This window comes from Sander lucioperca, chromosome 1, assembly GCF_008315115.2.
Source record: "Sander lucioperca isolate FBNREF2018 chromosome 1, SLUC_FBN_1.2, whole genome shotgun sequence".
NCBI lineage: Eukaryota > Metazoa > Chordata > Actinopteri > Perciformes > Percidae > Sander > Sander lucioperca.
Genome location: NC_050173.1, coordinates 54,138,822 through 54,165,930, shown reverse-complemented (window position 1 = coordinate 54,165,930; position 27,109 = coordinate 54,138,822). Strand labels below are relative to the sequence as shown.

Sequence of the window (27,109 nt, the reverse complement as noted above, 5' to 3'; positions counted from 1 at the left end):
ACTATGACTTTTACTTTTTCGACATACTATACTATGACTTTTACTTTTTCGACATACTATACTATGACTTTTGTACTTTTTCGACATACTATACTATGACTTTTACTTTTTCGACATACTATACTATGACTTTTACTTTTTCGACATACTATACTATGACTTTTGTACTTTTTCGACATACTATATGACTTACTTTTTCGACATACTATACTATGACTTTTTATGAGTTTTTTTCGACATACTATACTATGACTTTTGTACTTTTTCGACATACTATATGACTTACTTTTTCGACATACTATATACTATGACTTTTTATGAGTTTTTCGACATACTATACTATGACTTTGACTTTCGACATACTATACTATGACTTTTTTACTTTTTTGACATACTATACTATGACTTTTTTACTTTTTCGACATACTATACTATGACTTTTGTACTTTTTCGACATACTATATGACTTACTTTTTCGACATACTATACTATGACTTACTTTTTCGACATACTATACTATGACTTTTGTACTTTTTCAACATACTATACTATGACTTTTGTACTTTTTCGACATACTATATGACTTACTTTTTCGATATACTATACTATGACTTACTTTTTCGACATACTATACTATGACTTTTGTACTTTTTCGACATACTATACTATGTCTTTTTCTTTTTCGACATACTATACTATGACTTTTACTTTTTCGACATACTATACTATGACTTTTGTACTTTTTCGACATACTATATGACTTACTTTTTCGACATACTATACTATGACTTTTTATGAGTTTTTCGACATACTATACTATGACTTTGACTTTCGACATACTATACTATGACTTTTTTACTTTTTCGACATACTATACTATGACTTTTTTACTTTTTCGACATACTATACTATGACTTTTGTACTTTTTCGACATACTATATGACTTACTTTTTCGACATACTATACTATGACTTACTTTTTCGACATACTATACTATGACTTTTGTACTTTTTCGACATACTATACTATGACTTTTGTACTTTTTCAACATACTATACTATGACTTTTTGTACTTTTTCGACATACTATATGACTTACTTTTTCGATATACTATACTATGACTTACTTTTTCGACATACTATACTATGACTTTTGTACTTTTTCGACATACTATATGACTTACTTTTTCGACATACTATATACTATGACTTTTTATGAGTTTTTCGACATACTATACTATGACTTTGACTTTCGACATACTATACTATGACTTTTTTACTTTTTCGACATACTATACTATGACTTTTGTACTTTTTCGACATACTATATGACTGACTTTTTCAACATACTATACTATGACTTTTGTACTTTTTCGACATACTATATGACTTACTTTTTCGACATACTATACTATGACTTTTTTGACTTTTTCAACATACTATACTATGACTTTTGTACTTTTTCGACATACTATACTATGACTTACTTTTTCGACATACTATACTATGACTTTTGTACTTTTTCGACATTCTATACTATGACTTTTTTACTGTTTCGACATACTATACTATGACTTTTGTACTTTTTCAACATACTATACTATGACTTACTTTTTCGACATGCTATACTATGACTTTTGTACTTTTTCGACATACTATATGACTTACTTTTTCAACATACTATACTATGACTTTTTTACTTTTTCGACATACTATACTATGACTTTTACTTTTTCGACATACTATACTATGACTTTTACTTTTTCGACATACTATACTATGACTTTTGTACTTTTTCGACATACTATATGACTTACTTTTTCGACATACTATACTATGACTTTTTATGAGTTTTTTCGACATACTATACTATGACTTTTGTACTTTTTCGACATACTATATGACTTACTTTTTCGACATACTATACTATGACTTTTACTTTTTCGACATACTATACTATGACTTTTGTACTTTTTCGACATACTATATGACTTACTTTTTCGACATACTATATACTATGACTTTTTATGAGTTTTTCGACATACTATACTATGACTTTGACTTTCGACATACTATACTATGACTTTTTTACTTTTTCGACATACTATACTATGACTTTTGTACTTTTTCGACATACTATATGACTGACTTTTTCAACATACTATACTATGACTTTTGTACTTTTTCGACATACTATATGACTTACTTTTTCGACATACTATACTATGACTTTTTTTGACTTTTTCAACAAACTATACTATGACTTTTAATTTTTCGACATACTATACTATGACTTTTGTACTTTTTCGACATACTATACTATGACTTTGACTTTCGACATACTATACTATGACTTTTTTACTTTTTCGACATACTATATGACTTACTTTTCAACATACTATACTATGACTTTTGTACTTTATCGACATACTATATGACTTACTTTTTCAACATACTATACTATGACTTACTTGTTCGACATACTATACTATGACTTACTTTTTCGACATACTATACTATGACTTACTTTTTCGACATACTATACTATGACTTTTGTACTTTTTCGACATACTATACTATGACTTTTGTACTTTTTCAACATACTATACTATGACTTTTGTACTTTTTCAACATACTATACTATGACTTACTTTTTCGACATACTATACTATGACTTTTGTACTTTTTCGACATTCTATACTATGACTTTTACTTTTTCAACATACTATACTATGACTTACTTTTCGACATACTATACTATGACTTTTGTACTTTTTCGACATACTATATGACTTACTTTTTCAACATACTATACTATGACTTTTTTACTTTTTCGACATACTATACTATGACTTTTACTTTTTCGACATACTATACTATGACTTTTACTTTTTCGACATACTATACTATGACTTTTGTACTTTTTCGACATACTATATGACTTACTTTTTCGACATACTATACTATGACTTTTTATGAGTTTTTTTCGACATACTATACTATGACTTTTGTACTTTTTTCGACATACTATATGACTTACTTTTTCGACATACTATATACTATGACTTTTTATGAGTTTTTCGACATACTATACTATGACTTTGACTTTCGACATACTATACTATGACTTTTTTACTTTTTCGACATACTATACTATGACTTTTGTACTTTTTCGACATACTATATGACTTACTTTTTCGACATACTATACTATGACTTTTTTTGACTTTTTCAACATACTATACTATGACTTTTGTACTTTTTCGACATACTATACTATGACTTTTGTACTTTTTCAACATACTATACTATGACTTTTGTACTTTTTCGACATACTATATGACTTACTTTTTCGACATACTATACTATGACTTTTTTTGACTTTTTCAACATACTATACTATGACTTTTGTACTTTTTCGACATACTATACTATGACTTACTTTTTCGACATACTATACTATGACTTTTGTACTTTTTCGACATTCTATACTATGACTTTTTTACTGTTTCGACATACTATACTATGACTTTTGTACTTTTTCAACATACTATACTATGACTTACTTTTTCGACATACTATACTATGACTTTTGTACTTTTTCGACATACTATATGACTTACTTTTTCAACATACTATACTATGACTTTTTTACTTTTTCGACATACTATACTATGACTTTTACTTTTTCGACATACTATACTATGACTTTTACTTTTTCGACATACTATACTATGACTTTTGTACTTTTTCGACATACTATATGACTTACTTTTTCGACATACTATACTATGACTTTTTATGAGTTTTTTTCGACATACTATACTATGACTTTTGTACTTTTTCGACATACTATATGACTTACTTTTTCGACATACTATATACTATGACTTTTTATGAGTTTTTCGACATACTATACTATGACTTTGACTTTCGACATACTATACTATGACTTTTTTACTTTTTCGACATACTATACTATGACTTTTGTACTTTTTCGACATACTATATGACTTACTTTTTCGACATACTATACTATGACTTACTTTTTCGACATACTATACTATGACTTTTGTTCTTTTTCGACATACTATACTATGACTTTTGTACTTTTTCAACATACTATACTATGACTTTTGTACTTTTTCGACATACTATATGACTTACTTTTTCGATATACTATACTATGACTTACTTTTTCGACATACTATACTATGACTTTTGTACTTTTTCGACATACTATATGACTTACTTTTTCGACATACTATATACTATGACTTTTTATGAGTTTTTCGACATACTATACTATGACTTTGACTTTCGACATACTATACTATGACTTTTGTACTTTTTCGACATACTATATGACTTACTTTTTTGACATACTATACTATGACTTTTTTTGACTTTTTCAACATACTATACTATGACTTTTAATTTTTCGACATACTATACTATGACTTTTGTACTTTTTCGACATACTATACTATGACTTTGACTTTCGACATACTATACTATGACTTTTTTACTTTTTCGACATACTATATGACTTACTTTTTCAACATACTATACTATGACTTTTGTACTTTATCGACATACTATATGACTTACTTTTTCAACATACTATACTATGACTTACTTTTTCGACATACTATACTATGACTTACTTTTTCGACATACTATACTATGACTTACTTTTTCGACATACTATACTATGACTTTTGTACTTTTTCGACATACTATACTATGACTTTGTACTTTTTCAACATACTATACTATGACTTTTGTACTTTTTCAACATACTATACTATGACTTACTTTTTTCGACATACTATACTATGACTTTTGTACTTTTTCGACATTCTATACTATGACTTTTACTTTTTCGACATACTATACTATGACTTTGACTTTCGACATACTATACTATGACTTTTTTACTTTTTCGACATACTATACTATGACTTTTGTACTTTTTCGACATACTATATGACTGACTTTTTCAACATACTATACTATGACTTTTGTACTTTTTCGACATACTATATGACTTACTTTTTCGACATACTATACTATGACTTTTTTTGACTTTTTCAACATACTATACTATGACTTTTGTACTTTTTCGACATACTATACTATGACTTACTTTTTCGACATACTATACTATGACTTTTGTACTTTTTCGACATTCTATACTATGACTTTTTTACTGTTTCGACATACTATACTATGACTTTTGTACTTTTTCAACATACTATACTATGACTTACTTTTTCGACATACTATACTATGACTTTTGTACTTTTTCGACATACTATATGACTTACTTTTTCAACATACTATACTATGACTTTTTTACTTTTTCGACATACTATACTATGACTTTTACTTTTTCGACATACTATACTATGACTTTTACTTTTTCGACATACTATACTATGACTTTTGTACTTTTTCGACATACTATACTATGACTTTTACTTTTTCGACATACTATACTATGACTTTTACTTTTTCGACATACTATACTATGACTTTTGTACTTTTTCGACATACTATATGACTTACTTTTTCGACATACTATACTATGACTTTTTATGAGTTTTTTTCGACATACTATACTATGACTTTTGTACTTTTTCGACATACTATATGACTTACTTTTTCGACATACTATATACTATGACTTTTTATGAGTTTTTCGACATACTATACTATGACTTTGACTTTCGACATACTATACTATGACTTTTTTACTTTTTTGACATACTATACTATGACTTTTTTACTTTTTCGACATACTATACTATGACTTTTGTACTTTTTCGACATACTATATGACTTACTTTTTCGACATACTATACTATGACTTACTTTTTCGACATACTATACTATGACTTTTGTACTTTTTCAACATACTATACTATGACTTTTGTACTTTTTCGACATACTATATGACTTACTTTTTCGATATACTATACTATGACTTACTTTTTCGACATACTATACTATGACTTTTGTACTTTTTCGACATACTATACTATGACTTTTACTTTTTCGACATACTATACTATGACTTTTACTTTTTCGACATACTATACTATGACTTTTGTACTTTTTCGACATACTATATGACTTACTTTTTCGACATACTATACTATGACTTTTTATGAGTTTTTCGACATACTATACTATGACTTTGACTTTCGACATACTATACTATGACTTTTTTACTTTTTCGACATACTATACTATGACTTTTTTACTTTTTCGACATACTATACTATGACTTTTGTACTTTTTCGACATACTATATGACTTACTTTTTCGACATACTATACTATGACTTACTTTTTCGACATACTATACTATGACTTTTGTACTTTTTCGACATACTATACTATGACTTTTGTACTTTTTCAACATACTATACTATGACTTTTGTACTTTTTCGACATACTATATGACTTACTTTTTCGATATACTATACTATGACTTACTTTTTCGACATACTATACTATGACTTTTGTACTTTTTCGACATACTATATGACTTACTTTTTCGACATACTATATACTATGACTTTTTATGAGTTTTTTCGACATACTATACTATGACTTTGACTTTCGACATACTATACTATGACTTTTTTACTTTTTCGACATACTATACTATGACTTTTGTACTTTTTCGACATACTATATGACTGACTTTTTCAACATACTATACTATGACTTTTGTACTTTTTCGACATACTATATGACTTACTTTTTCGACATACTATACTATGACTTTTTTTGACTTTTTCAACATACTATACTATGACTTTTGTACTTTTTCGACATACTATACTATGACTTACTTTTTCGACATACTATACTATGACTTTTGTACTTTTTCGACATTCTATACTATGACTTTTTTACTGTTTCGACATACTATACTATGACTTTTGTACTTTTTCAACATACTATACTATGACTTACTTTTTCGACATGCTATACTATGACTTTTGTACTTTTTCGACATACTATATGACTTACTTTTTCAACATACTATACTATGACTTTTTTACTTTTTCGACATACTATACTATGACTTTTACTTTTTCGACATACTATACTATGACTTTTACTTTTTCGACATACTATACTATGACTTTTGTACTTTTTCGACATACTATATGACTTACTTTTTCGACATACTATACTATGACTTTTTATGAGTTTTTTCGACATACTATACTATGACTTTTGTACTTTTTCGACATACTATATGACTTACTTTTTCGACATACTATACTATGACTTTTTTTGACTTTTTCAACATACTATACTATGACTTTTGTACTTTTTCGACATACTATACTATGACTTACTTTTTCGACATACTATACTATGACTTTTGTACTTTTTCGACATTCTATACTATGACTTTTTTACTGTTTCGACATACTATACTATGACTTTTGTACTTTTTCAACATACTATACTATGACTTACTTTTTCGACATGCTATACTATGACTTTTGTACTTTTTCGACATACTATATGACTTACTTTTTCAACATACTATACTATGACTTTTTTACTTTTTCGACATACTATACTATGACTTTTACTTTTTCGACATACTATACTATGACTTTTACTTTTTCGACATACTATACTATGACTTTTGTACTTTTTCGACATACTATATGACTTACTTTTTCGACATACTATACTATGACTTTTTATGAGTTTTTTCGACATACTATACTATGACTTTTGTACTTTTTCGACATACTATATGACTTACTTTTTCGACATACTATATACTATGACTTTTTATGAGTTTTTTCGACATACTATACTATGACTTTGACTTTCGACATACTATACTATGACTTTTTTACTTTTTCGACATACTATACTATGACTTTTTTACTTTTTCGACATACTATACTATGACTTTTATACTTTTTCGACATACTATATGACTTACTTTTTCAACATACTATACTATGACTTACTTTTTCGACATACTATACTATGACTTACTTTTTCGACATACTATACTATGACTTTTGTACTTTTTCAACATACTATACTATGACTTTTGTACTTTTTCGACATACTATATGACTTACTTTTTCGATATACTATACTGTGACTTTTTATGAGTTTTTTTCGACATACTATACTATGACTTTTGTACTTTTTCGACATACTATATGACTTACTTTTTGACATACTATACTATGACTTTTTTTGACTTTTTCAACATACTATACTATGACTTTTAATTTTTCGACATACTATACTATGACTTTTGTACTTTTTCGACATACTATACTATGACTTTGACTTTCGACATACTATACTATGACTTTTTTACTTTTTCGACATACTATATGACTTACTTTTTCAACATACTATACTATGACTTTTGTACTTTATCGACATACTATATGACTTACTTTTTCAACATACTATACTATGACTTACTTTTTCGACATACTATACTATGACTTACTTTTTCGACATACTATACTATGACTTACTTTTTCGACATACTATACTATGACTTTTGTACTTTTTCGACATACTATACTATGACTTTTGTACTTTTTCAACATACTATACTATGACTTACTTTTTCGACATGCTATACTATGACTTTTGTACTTTTTCGACATACTATATGACTTACTTTTTCAACATACTATACTATGACTTTTTTACTTTTTCGACATACTATACTATGACTTTTACTTTTTCGACATACTATACTATGACTTTTACTTTTTCGACATACTATACTATGACTTTTGTACTTTTTCGACATACTATATGACTTACTTTTTCGACATACTATACTATGACTTTTTATGAGTTTTTTCGACATACTATACTATGACTTTTGTACTTTTTCGACATACTATATGACTTACTTTTTCGACATACTATATACTATGACTTTTTATGAGTTTTTCGACATACTATACTATGACTTTGACTTTCGACATACTATACTATGACTTTTTTACTTTTTCGACATACTATACTATGACTTTTTTACTTTTTCGACATACTATACTATGACTTTTATACTTTTTCGACATACTATATGACTTACTTTTTCAACATACTATACTATGACTTACTTTTTCGACATACTATACTATGACTTACTTTTTCGACATACTATACTATGACTTTTGTACTTTTTCAACATACTATACTATGACTTTTGTACTTTTTCGACATACTATATGACTTACTTTTTCGATATACTATACTGTGACTTTTTATGAGTTTTTTCGACATACTATACTATGACTTTTGTACTTTTTCGACATACTATATGACTTACTTTTTTGACATACTATACTATGACTTTTTTTGACTTTTTCAACATACTATACTATGACTTTTAATTTTTCGACATACTATACTATGACTTTTGTACTTTTTCGACATACTATACTATGACTTTGACTTTCGACATACTATACTATGACTTTTTTACTTTTTCGACATACTATATGACTTACTTTTTCAACATACTATACTATGACTTTTGTACTTTATCGACATACTATATGACTTACTTTTTCAACATACTATACTATGACTTACTTTTTCGACATACTATACTATGACTTACTTTTTCGACATACTATACTATGACTTACTTTTTCGACATACTATACTATGACTTTTGTACTTTTTCGACATACTATACTATGACTTTTGTACTTTTTCAACATACTATACTATGACTTTTGTACTTTTTCAACATACTATACTATGACTTACTTTTTCGACATACTATACTATGACTTTTGTACTTTTTCAACATACTATATGACTTACTTTTTCGATATACTATACTATGACTTTTTATGAGTTTTTTCGACATACTATACTATGACTTTTGTACTTTTTCGACATACTATATGACTTACTTTTTCGACATACTATACTATGACTTTTTTTGACTTTTTCAACATACTATACTATGACTTTTAATTTTTCGACATACTATACTATGACTTTTGTACTTTTTCGACATACTATACTATGACTTTGACTTTCGACATACTATACTATGACTTTTTTACTTTTTCGACATACTATATGACTTACTTTTTCAACATACTATACTATGACTTTTGTACTTTATCGACATACTATATGACTTACTTTTTCAACATACTATACTATGACTTACTTTTTCGACATACTATACTATGACTTACTTTTTCGACATACTATACTATGACTTACTTTTTCGACATACTATACTATGACTTTTGTACTTTTTCGACATACTATACTATGACTTTTGTACTTTTTCAACATACTATACTATGACTTACTTTTTCGACATACTATACTATGACTTTTGTACTTTTTCGACATTCTATACTATGACTTTTACTTTTTCAACATACTATACTATGACTTACTTTTTCGACATACTATACTATGACTTTTGTACTTTTTCGACATACTATATGACTTACTTTTTCGACATACTATACTATGACTTTTTTACTTTTTCGACATACTATACTATGACTTTTACTTTTTCGACATACTATACTATGACTTTTACTTTTTCGACATACTATACTATGACTTTTGTACTTTTTCGACATACTATATGACTTACTTTTTCGACATACTATACTATGACTTTTTATGAGTTTTTTCGACATACTATACTATGACTTTTGTACTTTTTCGACATACTATATGACTTACTTTTTCGACATACTATATACTATGACTTTTTATGAGTTTTTCGACATACTATACTATGACTTTGACTTTCGACATACTATACTATGACTTTTTTACTTTTTCGACATACTATACTATGACTTTTGTACTTTTTCGACATACTATATGACTGACTTTTTCAACATACTATACTATGACTTTTGTACTTTTTCGACATACTATATGACTTTTTCGACATACTATACTATGACTTTTTTTGACTTTTTCAACATACTATACTATGACTTTTGTACTTTTTCGACATACTATACTATGACTTTGACTTTCGACATACTATACTATGACTTTTTTACTTTTTCGACATACTATATGACTTACTTTTTCAACATACTATACTATGACTTTTGTACTTTATCGACATACTATATGACTTACTTTTTCAACATACTATACTATGACTTACTTGTTCGACATACTATACTATGACTTACTTTTTCGACATACTATACTATGACTTACTTTTTCGACATACTATACTATGACTTTTGTACTTTTTCGACATACTATACTATGACTTTTGTACTTTTTCAACATACTATACTATGACTTTTGTACTTTTTCAACATACTATACTATGACTTACTTTTTCGACATACTATACTATGACTTTTGTACTTTTTCAACATACTATATGACTTACTTTTTCGATATACTATACTATGACTTTTTATGAGTTTTTTCGACATACTATACTATGACTTTTGTACTTTTTCGACATACTATATGACTTACTTTTTCGACATACTATACTATGACTTTTTTTGACTTTTTCAACATACTATACTATGACTTTTAATTTTTCGACATACTATACTATGACTTTTGTACTTTTTCGACATACTATACTATGACTTTGACTTTCGACATACTATACTATGACTTTTTTACTTTTTCGACATACTATATGACTTACTTTTTCAACATACTATACTATGACTTTTGTACTTTATCGACATACTATATGACTTACTTTTTCAACATACTATACTATGACTTACTTTTTCGACATACTATACTATGACTTACTTTTTCGACATACTATACTATGACTTACTTTTTCGACATACTATACTATGACTTTTGTACTTTTTCGACATACTATACTATGACTTTTGTACTTTTTCAACATACTATACTATGACTTACTTTTTCGACATACTATACTATGACTTTTGTACTTTTTCGACATTCTATACTATGACTTTTACTTTTTCAACATACTATACTATGACTTACTTTTTCGACATACTATACTATGACTTTTGTACTTTTTCGACATACTATATGACTTACTTTTTCGACATACTATACTATGACTTTTTTACTTTTTCGACATACTATACTATGACTTTTACTTTTTCGACATACTATACTATGACTTTTACTTTTTCGACATACTATACTATGACTTTTGTACTTTTTCGACATACTATATGACTTACTTTTTCGACATACTATACTATGACTTTTTATGAGTTTTTTCGACATACTATACTATGACTTTTGTACTTTTTCGACATACTATATGACTTACTTTTTCGACATACTATATACTATGACTTTTTATGAGTTTTTCGACATACTATACTATGACTTTGACTTTCGACATACTATACTATGACTTTTTTACTTTTTCGACATACTATACTATGACTTTTGTACTTTTTCGACATACTATATGACTGACTTTTTCAACATACTATACTATGACTTTTGTACTTTTTCGACATACTATATGACTTTTTCGACATACTATACTATGACTTTTTTTGACTTTTTCAACATACTATACTATGACTTTTAATTTTTCGACATACTATACTATGACTTTTGTACTTTTTCAACATACTATACTATGACTTTTGTACTTTTTCAACATACTATACTATGACTTACTTTTTCGACATACTATACTATGACTTTTGTACTTTTTCGACATTCTATACTATGACTTTTACTTTTTCAACATACTATACTATGGCTTACTTTTTCGACATACTATACTATGACTTTTGTACTTTTTCGACATACTATATGACTTACTTTTTCGACATACTATACTATGACTTTTTATGAGTTTTTTCGACATACTATACTATGACTTTTGTACTTTTTCGACATACTATATGACTTACTTTTTCGACATACTATATACTATGACTTTTTATGAGTTTTTCGACATACTATACTATGACTGACTTTCGACATACTATACTATGACTTTTTTACTTTTTCGACATACTATACTATGACTTTTGTACTTTTTCGACATACTATATGACTGACTTTTTCAACATACTATACTATGACTTTTGTACTTTTTCGACATACTATATGACTTACTTTTTCGACATACTATACTATGACTTTTTTTGACTTTTTCAACATACTATACTATGACTTTTGTACTTTTTCGACATACTATACTATGACTTTTGTACTTTTTCAACATACTATACTATGACTTACTTTTTCGACATACTATACTATGACTTTTGTACTTTTTCGACATTCTATACTATGACTTTTACTTTTTCAACATACTATACTATGACTTACTTTTTCGACATACTATACTATGACTTTTGTACTTTTTCGACATACTATATGACTTACTTTTTCGACATACTATACTATGACTTTTTTACTTTTTCGACATACTATACTATGACTTTTACTTTTTCGACATACTATACTATGACTTTTACTTTTTCGACATACTATACTATGACTTTTGTACTTTTTCGACATACTATATGACTTACTTTTTCGACATACTATACTATGACTTTTTTTGACTTTTTCAACATACTATACTATGACTTTTGTACTTTTTCGACATACTATACTATGACTTTTGTACTTTTTCAACATACTATACTATGACTTACTTTTTCGACATACTATACTATGACTTTTGTACTTTTTCGACATTCTATACTATGACTTTTACTTTTTCAACATACTATACTATGACTTACTTTTTCGACATACTATACTATGACTTTTGTACTTTTTCGACATACTATATGACTTACTTTTTCGACATACTATACTATGACTTTTTTACTTTTTCGACATACTATACTATGACTTTTACTTTTTCGACATACTATACTATGACTTTTACTTTTTCGACATACTATACTATGACTTTTGTACTTTTTCGACATACTATATGACTTACTTTTTCGACATACTATATACTATGACTTTTTATGAGTTTTTCGACATACTATACTATGACTTTGACTTTCGACATACTATACTATGACTTTTTTACTTTTTCGACATACTATACTATGACTTTTGTACTTTTTCGACATACTATATGACTGACTTTTTCAACATACTATACTATGACTTTTGTACTTTTTCGACATACTATATGACTTACTTTTTCGACATACTATACTATGACTTTTTTTGACTTTTTCAACAAACTATACTATGACTTTTAATTTTTCGACATACTATACTATGACTTTTGTACTTTTTCGACATACTATACTATGACTTTGACTTTCGACATACTATACTATGACTTTTTTACTTTTTCGACATACTATATGACTTACTTTTTCAACATACTATACTATGACTTTTGTACTTTATCGACATACTATATGACTTACTTTTTCAACATACTATACTATGACTTACTTGTTCGACATACTATACTATGACTTACTTTTTCGACATACTATACTATGACTTACTTTTTCGACATACTATACTATGACTTTTGTACTTTTTCGACATACTATACTATGACTTTTGTACTTTTTCAACATACTATACTATGACTTTTGTACTTTTTCAACATACTATACTATGACTTACTTTTTCGACATACTATACTATGACTTTTGTACTTTTTCGACATTCTATACTATGACTTTTACTTTTTCAACATACTATACTATGACTTACTTTTTCGACATACTATACTATGACTTTTGTACTTTTTCGACATACTATATGACTTACTTTTTCAACATACTATACTATGACTTTTTTACTTTTTCGACATACTATACTATGACTTTTACTTTTTCGACATACTATACTATGACTTTTACTTTTTCGACATACTATACTATGACTTTTGTACTTTTTCGACATACTATATGACTTACTTTTTCGACATACTATACTATGACTTTTTATGAGTTTTTTCGACATACTATACTATGACTTTTGTACTTTTTCGACATACTATATGACTTACTTTTTCGACATACTATATACTATGACTTTTTATGAGTTTTTCGACATACTATACTATGACTTTGACTTTCGACATACTATACTATGACTTTTTTACTTTTTCGACATACTATACTATGACTTTTGTACTTTTTCGACATACTATATGACTTACTTTTTCGACATACTATACTATGACTTTTTTTGACTTTTTCAACATACTATACTATGACTTTTGTACTTTTTCGACATACTATACTATGACTTTTGTACTTTTTCAACATACTATACTATGACTTTTGTACTTTTTCGACATACTATATGACTTACTTTTTCGACATACTATACTATGACTTTTTTTGACTTTTTCAACATACTATACTATGACTTTTGTACTTTTTCGACATACTATACTATGACTTACTTTTTCGACATACTATACTATGACTTTTGTACTTTTTCGACATTCTATACTATGACTTTTTTACTGTTTCGACATACTATACTATGACTTTTGTACTTTTTCAACATACTATACTATGACTTACTTTTTCGACATACTATACTATGACTTTTGTACTTTTTCGACATACTATATGACTTACTTTTTCAACATACTATACTATGACTTTTTTACTTTTTCGACATACTATACTATGACTTTTACTTTTTCGACATACTATACTATGACTTTTACTTTTTCGACATACTATACTATGACTTTTGTACTTTTTCGACATACTATATGACTTACTTTTTCGACATACTATACTATGACTTTTTATGAGTTTTTTCGACATACTATACTATGACTTTTGTACTTTTTCGACATACTATATGACTTACTTTTTCGACATACTATATACTATGACTTTTTATGAGTTTTTCGACATACTATACTATGACTTTGACTTTCGACATACTATACTATGACTTTTTTACTTTTTCGACATACTATACTATGACTTTTGTACTTTTTCGACATACTATATGACTTACTTTTTCGACATACTATACTATGACTTACTTTTTCGACATACTATACTATGACTTTTGTACTTTTTCGACATACTATACTATGACTTTTGTACTTTTTCAACATACTATACTATGACTTTTGTACTTTTTCGACATACTATATGACTTACTTTTTCGATATACTATACTATGACTTACTTTTTCGACATACTATACTATGACTTTTGTACTTTTTCGACATACTATATGACTTACTTTTTCGACATACTATATACTATGACTTTTTATGAGTTTTTCGACATACTATACTATGACTTTGACTTTCGACATACTATACTATGACTTTTGTACTTTTTCGACATACTATATGACTTACTTTTTTGACATACTATACTATGACTTTTTTTGACTTTTTCAACATACTATACTATGACTTTTAATTTTTCGACATACTATACTATGACTTTTGTACTTTTTCGACATACTATACTATGACTTTGACTTTCGACATACTATACTATGACTTTTTTACTTTTTCGACATACTATATGACTTACTTTTTCAACATACTATACTATGACTTACTTTTTCGACATACTATACTATGACTTACTTTTTCGACATACTATACTATGACTTACTTTTTCGACATACTATACTATGACTTTTGTACTTTTTCGACATACTATACTATGACTTTTGTACTTTTTCAACATACTATACTATGACTTTTGTACTTTTTCAACATACTATACTATGACTTACTTTTTCGACATACTATACTATGACTTTTGTACTTTTTCGACATTCTATACTATGACTTTTACTTTTTCGACATACTATACTATGACTTTGACTTTCGACATACTATACTATGACTTTTTTACTTTTTCGACATACTATACTATGACTTTTGTACTTTTTCGACATACTATATGACTGACTTTTTCAACATACTATACTATGACTTTTGTACTTTTTCGACATACTATATGACTTACTTTTTCGACATACTATACTATGACTTTTTTTGACTTTTTTAACATACTATACTATGACTTTTGTACTTTTTCGACATACTATACTATGACTTACTTTTTCGACATACTATACTATGACTTTTGTACTTTTTCGACATTCTATACTATGACTTTTTTACTGTTTCGACATACTATACTATGACTTTTGTACTTTTTCAACATACTATACTATGACTTACTTTTTCGACATACTATACTATGACTTTTGTACTTTTTCGACATACTATATGACTTACTTTTTCAACATACTATACTATGACTTTTTTACTTTTTCGACATACTATACTATGACTTTTACTTTTTCGACATACTATACTATGACTTTTACTTTTTCGACATACTATACTATGACTTTTGTACTTTTTCGACATACTATACTATGACTTTTACTTTTTCGACATACTATACTATGACTTTTACTTTTTCGACATACTATACTATGACTTTTGTACTTTTTCGACATACTATATGACTTACTTTTTCGACATACTATACTATGACTTTTTATGAGTTTTTTCGACATACTATACTATGACTTTTGTACTTTTTCGACATACTATATGACTTACTTTTTCGACATACTATATACTATGACTTTTTATGAGTTTTTCGACATACTATACTATGACTTTGACTTTCGACATACTATACTATGACTTTTTTACTTTTTTGACATACTATACTATGACTTTTTTACTTTTTCGACATACTATACTATGACTTTTGTACTTTTTCGACATACTATATGACTTACTTTTTCGACATACTATACTATGACTTACTTTTTCGACATACTATACTATGACTTTTGTACTTTTTCAACATACTATACTATGACTTTTGTACTTTTTCGACATACTATATGACTTACTTTTTCGATATACTATACTATGACTTACTTTTTCGACATACTATACTATGACTTGTACTTTTTCGACATACTATACTATGACTTTTACTTTTTCGACATACTATACTATGACTTTTACTTTTTCGACATACTATACTATGACTTTTGTACTTTTTCGACATACTATATGACTTACTTTTTCGACATACTATACTATGACTTTTTATGAGTTTTTCGACATACTATACTATGACTTTGACTTTCGACATACTATACTATGACTTTTTTACTTTTTCGACATACTATACTATGACTTTTTTACTTTTTCGACATACTATACTATGACTTTTGTACTTTTTCGACATACTATATGACTTACTTTTTCGACATACTATACTATGACTTACTTTTTCGACATACTATACTATGACTTTTGTACTTTTTCGACATACTATACTATGACTTTTGTACTTTTTCAACATACTATACTATGACTTTTGTACTTTTTCGACATACTATATGACTTACTTTTTCGATATACTATACTATGACTTACTTTTTCGACATACTATACTATGACTTTTGTACTTTTTCGACATACTATATGACTTACTTTTTCGACATACTATATACTATGACTTTTTATGAGTTTTTCGACATACTATACTATGACTTTGACTTTCGACATACTATACTATGACTTTTTTACTTTTTCGACATACTATACTATGACTTTTGTACTTTTTCGACATACTATATGACTGACTTTTTCAACATACTATACTATGACTTTTGTACTTTTTCGACATACTATATGACTTACTTTTTCGACATACTATACTATGACTTTTTTTGACTTTTTCAACATACTATACTATGACTTTTGTACTTTTTCGACATACTATACTATGACTTACTTTTTCGACATACTATACTATGACTTTTGTACTTTTTCGACATTCTATACTATGACTTTTTTACTGTTTCGACATACTATACTATGACTTTTGTACTTTTTCAACATACTATACTATGACTTACTTTTTCGACATGCTATACTATGACTTTTGTACTTTTTCGACATACTATATGACTTACTTTTTCAACATACTATACTATGACTTTTTTACTTTTTCGACATACTATACTATGACTTTTACTTTTTCGACATACTATACTATGACTTTTACTTTTTCGACATACTATACTATGACTTTTGTACTTTTTCGACATACTATATGACTTACTTTTTCGACATACTATACTATGACTTTTTATGAGTTTTTTCGACATACTATACTATGACTTTTGTACTTTTTCGACATACTATATGACTTACTTTTTCGACATACTATACTATGACTTTTTTTGACTTTTTCAACATACTATACTATGACTTTTGTACTTTTTCGACATACTATACTATGACTTACTTTTTCGACATACTATACTATGACTTTTGTACTTTTTCGACATTCTATACTATGACTTTTTTACTGTTTCGACATACTATACTATGACTTACTTTTTCGACATGCTATACTATGACTTTTGTACTTTTTCGACATACTATATGACTTACTTTTTCGACATACTATACTATGACTTTTTATGAGTTTTTTCGACATACTATACTATGACTTTTGTACTTTTTCGACATACTATATGACTTACTTTTTCGACATACTATATACTATGACTTTTTATGAGTTTTTCGACATACTATACTATGACTTTGACTTTCGACATACTATACTATGACTTTTTTACTTTTTCGACATACTATACTATGACTTTTTTACTTTTTCGACATACTATACTATGACTTTTATACTTTTTCGACATACTATATGACTTACTTTTTCAACATACTATACTATGACTTACTTTTTCGACATACTATACTATGACTTACTTTTTCGACATACTATACTATGACTTTTGTACTTTTTCAACATACTATACTATGACTTTTGTACTTTTTCGACATACTATATGACTTACTTTTTCGATATACTATACTGTGACTTTTTATGAGTTTTTTCGACATACTATACTATGACTTTTGTACTTTTTCGACATACTATATGACTTACTTTTTTGACATACTATACTATGACTTTTTTTGACTTTTTCAACATACTATACTATGACTTTTTTTTTTTCGACATACTATACTATGACTTTTGTACTTTTTCGACATACTATACTATGACTTTGACTTTCGACATACTATACTATGACTTTTTACTTTTTCGACATACTATATGACTTACTTTTTCAACATACTATACTATGACTTTTGTACTTTATCGACATACTATATGACTTACTTTTTCAACATACTATACTATGACTTACTTTTTCGACATACTATACTATGACTTACTTTTTCGACATACTATACTATGACTTACTTTTTCGACATACTATACTATGACTTTTGTACTTTTTCGACATACTATACTATGACTTTTGTACTTTTTCAACATACTATACTATGACTTACTTTTTCGACATGCTATACTATGACTTTTGTACTTTTTCGACATACTATATGACTTACTTTTTCAACATACTATACTATGACTTTTTTACTTTTTCGACATACTATACTATGACTTTTACTTTTTCGACATACTATACTATGACTTTTACTTTTTCGACATACTATACTATGACTTTTGTACTTTTTCGACATACTATATGACTTACTTTTTCGACATACTATACTATGACTTTTTATGAGTTTTTTCGACATACTATACTATGACTTTTGTACTTTTTCGACATACTATATGACTTACTTTTTCGACATACTATATACTATGACTTTTTATGAGTTTTTCGACATACTATACTATGACTTTGACTTTCGACATACTATACTATGACTTTTTTACTTTTTCGACATACTATACTATGACTTTTTTACTTTTTCGACATACTATACTATGACTTTTATACTTTTTCGACATACTATATGACTTACTTTTTCAACATACTATACTATGACTTACTTTTTCGACATACTATACTATGACTTACTTTTTCGACATACTATACTATGACTTTTGTACTTTTTCAACATACTATACTATGACTTTTGTACTTTTTCGACATACTATATGACTTACTTTTTCGATATACTATACTATGACTTTTTATGAGTTTTTTCGACATACTATACTATGACTTTTGTACTTTTTCGACATACTATATGACTTACTTTTTTGACATACTATACTATGACTTTTTTGACTTTTTCAACATACTATACTATGACTTTTAATTTTTCGACATACTATACTATGACTTTTGTACTTTTTCGACATACTATACTATGACTTTGACTTTCGACATACTATACTATGACTTTTTTACTTTTTCGACATACTATATGACTTACTTTTTCAACATACTATACTATGACTTTTGTACTTTATCGACATACTATATGACTTACTTTTTCAACATACTATACTATGACTTACTTTTTCGACATACTATACTATGACTTACTTTTTCGACATACTATACTATGACTTACTTTTTCAACATACTATACTATGACTTTTGTACTTTTTCGACATACTATACTATGACTTTTGTACTTTTTCAACATACTATACTATGACTTTTGTACTTTTTCAACATACTATACTATGACTTTTGACTTTTTCGACATACTATACTTGACTTTTGTACTTTTTTCGACATACTATACTATGACTTTTTACTTTTTCGACATACTATACTATGACTTTGACTTTCGACATACTATACTATGACTTTTTGTACTTTTTCGACATACTATACTAGACTTTTGTACTTTTTCGACATACTATATGACTGACTTTTTCAACATACTATACTATGACTTTTGTACTTTTTCGACATACTATATGACTTACTTTTTCGACATACTATACTATGACTTTTTTGACTTTTTCAACATACTATACTATGACTTTTGTACTTTTTCGACATACTATACTATGACTTACTTTTTCGACATACTATACTATGACTTTTGTACTTTTTCGACATTCTATACTATGACTTTTTTACTGTTTCGACATACTATACTATGACTTTTGTACTTTTTCAACATACTATACTATGACTTACTTTTCGACATACTATACTATGACTTTTGTACTTTTTCGACATACTATATGACTTACTTTTTCAACATACTATACTATGACTTTTTTACTTTTTCGACATACTATACTATGACTTTTACTTTTTCGACATACTATACTATGACTTTTACTTTTTCGACATACTATACTATGACTTTTGTACTTTTTCGACATACTATACTATGACTTTTACTTTTTCGACATACTATACTATGACTTTACTTTTTCGACATACTATACTATGACTTTTGTACTTTTTCGACATACTATATGACTTACTTTTTCGACATACTATACTATGACTTTTTATGAGTTTTTTCGACATACTATACTATGACTTTTGTACTTTTTCGACATACTATATGACTTACTTTTTCGACATACTATATACTATGACTTTTTATGAGTTTTTCGACATACTATACTATGACTTTGACTTTCGACATACTATACTATGACTTTTTTACTTTTTCGACATACTATACTATGACTTTTTTACTTTTTCGACATACTATACTATGACTTTTGTACTTTTTCGACATACTATATGACTTACTTTTTCGACATACTATACTATGACTTACTTTTTCGACATACTATACTATGACTTTTGTACTTTTTCGACATACTATACTATGACTTTTGTACTTTTTCAACATACTATACTATGACTTTTGTACTTTTTCGACATACTATATGACTTACTTTTTCGATATACTATACTATGACTTACTTTTTCGACATACTATACTATGACTTTTGTACTTTTTCGACATACTATACTATGACTTTTACTTTTTCGACATACTATACTATGACTTTTACTTTTTCGACATACTATACTATGACTTTTGTACTTTTTCGACATACTATATGACTTACTTTTTCGACATACTATACTATGACTTTTTATGAGTTTTTTCGACATACTATACTATGACTTTTGTACTTTTTCGACATACTATATGACTTACTTTTTCGACATACTATATACTATGACTTTTTATGAGTTTTTCGACATACTATACTATGACTTTGACTTTCGACATACTATACTATGACTTTTTTACTTTTTCGACATACTATACTATGACTTTTTTACTTTTTCGACATACTATACTATGACTTTTGTACTTTTTCGACATACTATATGACTTACTTTTTCGACATACTATACTATGACTTACTTTTTCGACATACTATACTATGACTTTTGTACTTTTTCGACATACTATACTATGACTTTTGTACTTTTTCAACATACTATACTATGACTTTTGTACTTTTTCGACATACTATATGACTTACTTTTTCGATATACTATACTATGACTTACTTTTTCGACATACTATACTATGACTTTTGTACTTTTTCGACATACTATATGACTTACTTTTTCGACATACTATATACTATGACTTTTTATGAGTTTTTCGACATACTATACTATGACTTTGACTTTCGACATACTATACTATGACTTTTTTACTTTTTCGACATACTATACTATGACTTTTGTACTTTTTCGACATACTATATGACTGACTTTTTCAACATACTATACTATGACTTTTGTACTTTTTCGACATACTATATGACTTACTTTTTCGACATACTATACTATGACTTTTTTTGACTTTTTCAACATACTATACTATGACTTTTGTACTTTTTCGACATACTATACTATGACTTACTTTTTCGACATACTATACTATGACTTTTGTACTTTTTCGACATACTATATGACTTACTTTTTCAACATACTATACTATGACTTTTTTACTTTTTCGACATACTATACTATGACTTTTACTTTTTCGACATACTATACTATGACTTTTACTTTTTCGACATACTATACTATGACTTTTGTACTTTTTCGACATATTATACTATGACTTTTGTACTTTTTCGACATACTATATGACTTACTTTTTCGACATACTATACTATGACTTTTTATGAGTTTTTTCGACATACTATACTATGACTTTTGTACTTTTTCGACATACTATATGACTTACTTTTTCGACATACTATACTATGACTTTTTTTGACTTTTTCAACATACTATACTATGACTTTTGTACTTTTTCGACATACTATACTATGACTTACTTTTTCGACATACTATACTATGACTTTTGTACTTTTTCGACATTCTATACTATGACTTTTTTACTGTTTCGACATACTATACTATGACTTTTGTACTTTTTCAACATACTATACTATGACTTACTTTTTCGACATGCTATACTATGACTTTTGTACTTTTTCGACATACTATATGACTTACTTTTTCAACATACTATACTATGACTTTTTTACTTTTTCGACATACTATACTATGACTTTTACTTTTTCGACATACTATACTATGACTTTTACTTTTTCGACATACTATACTATGACTTTTGTACTTTTTCGACATACTATATGACTTACTTTTTCGACATACTATACTATGACTTTTTATGAGTTTTTTCGACATACTATACTATGACTTTTGTACTTTTTCGACATACTATATGACTTACTTTTTCGACATACTATATACTATGACTTTTTATGAGTTTTTCGACATACTATACTATGACTTTGACTTTCGACATACTATACTATGACTTTTGTACTTTTTCGACATACTATATGACTTACTTTTTCGACATACTATACTATGACTTACTTTTTCGACATACTATACTATGACTTTTGTACTTTTTCGACATACTATACTATGACTTTTGTACTTTTTCAACATACTATACTATGACTTTTGTACTTTTTCGACATACTATATGACTTACTTTTTCGATATACTATACTATGACTTACTTTTTCGACATACTATACTATGACTTTTTTACTGTTTCGACATACTATACTATGACTTTTGTACTTTTTCGACATACTATATGACTTACTTTTTCAACATACTATACTATGACTTTTTTACTTTTTCGACATACTATACTATGACTTTTACTTTTTCGACATACTATACTATGACTTTTACTTTTTCGACATACTATAGTATGACTTACTTTTTCGACATACTATACTATGACTTTTGTACTTTTTCGACATACTATATGACTTACTTTTTCGACATACTATATGACTTACTTTTTCAACATACTATACTATGACTTACTTTTTCGACATACTATAGTATGACTTACTTTTTCGACATACTATACTATGACTTTTGTACTTTTTCGACATACTATATGACTTACTTTTTCAACATACTATACTATGACTTACTTTTTCGACACTTTTTTACTTTTTCAACATACTATACTATGACTTAGTTTTTCGACATACTATACTATGACTTTTAATTTTTCAACATACTATACTATGACTTTTACTTTTTCAACATACTATACTATGACTTTTGTTCTTTTTCAACATACTATACTATGACTTTTACTTTTTCGACATAATATGACTTTTTATGAACAATGAAAATGAAATAAACCTTCTGATTGTATTTTCTGCAGTCAAACTGGTCTAGGACAACCTCAGTCGAAACCACCAGTTCTCCCAGCCTGAACCGGCCCAGTCCCAGTCTGAACCGGCCCAGTCCCAGTCTGAACCGGCCTAGTCCCAGCCTGAACCGGCCCAGTCTGAACCGGCCCAGTCCCAGTCTGAACCGGCCTAGTCCCAGCCTGAACCGGCCCAGCCTGAACCGGCCTAGTCCCAGCCTGAACCGGCCCAGTCTGAACCGGGCCAGTCCCAGTCTGAACCGGCCCAGTCTGAACCGGGCCAGTCCTCCCAGTCTGAGTTCTGGACCGGCCTGCAGGTGGTCTCGTTTCCTCAGTAGTTCTGAGAGTCAGAGGGAGGGGGCGGAGCCTCCGGTCAGTGGGAGGAGTCAGGCAGTGGGCGGAGCTGCCTCTCTGCCCTGTAATGATGTCATCACCCAGTGGGCAGAGCCTCTTGTTAGTGGGAGGAGTCAGGCAGTGGGCGGAGCTGCCTCTCTGCCGTGTAATGATGTCATCAGCCAGGCCCCGCCCCTCCCCCGGCCCTCCTTCCTGTTTCCTCCATGTTTGAGAGCGGCGAGGATTTCAGCTTTGACGACTATTAGAGAAACTGAATCAGTGATTTTAAATGTTATCAGTTAACCAATCGTTAACCAACCAGCCGTTACCCAACCAACCGTTAACCAACCAATCGTTACCCAACCAATTGTTACCCAACCAACCGTTAACCAACCAACCGTTCCCCCACCAATCGTTACCCAACCAGTCGTTACCCAACCAATTGTTACCCAACCAACCGTTAACCAACCAATCGTTACCCAACCAAACGTTACCCAACCAATCGTTACCGCTCTCACATCAAAATAAAATATATATTGTACGTTTGTTACATACTGTATCTGTACTTTACTGAGTAGTTTATATTCCTGCTGTTCTTTCAAAATAAAACACATTGTATTTACTACTATTATATATTATATATACTACTATATATTTGTGCTGTTCTTTCAAAATAAAGTACACATTGACCACAGATTCAGTTATTCATGTTTTGATAGTTCAAATAACACAAAGCAGCCGCGTTAGCCAACAAAGATCATTAGTCATAAAGTCAGAGTATAATACGTCCAAAACTCATAAAAAGTGAAACCTTCTGATTGTTTTTTTTGCAGGGTTGGTCTGATAACCTCAGCCAAACCCACCAGGTCCAGTCTGAACCAGACCAGGTCCAGTCTGAACCGGACCTGAACCAGTCTGAACTGGACCAGTCCAGTCTGAACCAGACCAGGTCCAGTCTCAACCAGTCTGAACTGGACCTGAACCAGTCTGAACCAGACCAGGTCCAGTCTGAACCGGACCTGAACCAGACCAGGTCCAGTCTGAACCAGTCCTGTAATGATGTCATCACACAGGCCCCTCCCCATAAAGTTTGTTTTGTGCTGTTAGGTTTGTAATAAAACACATACTGTATTCTGTATTTATTCTTTCAAATTAAAAGCATGTATATAGTTGTGCTTATCTCTTTCAAAATAAAGTACACATGTTGACCACAGACTCAGTTAATGTTTTTATTGTTCAGATTAAATGTGACCAGTAAC

The 27,109-nt window shown here is 28.2% G+C and overlaps 1 protein-coding gene across 1 annotated transcript in view; it reads right to left on the bottom strand.

The window, feature by feature from the left end:
* LOC118496429 overlaps nucleotides 1-27,109 on the bottom strand; it is a 397,714-nt gene that overhangs the window by 90,192 nt on the left and 280,413 nt on the right. The window lies entirely within an intron of this gene.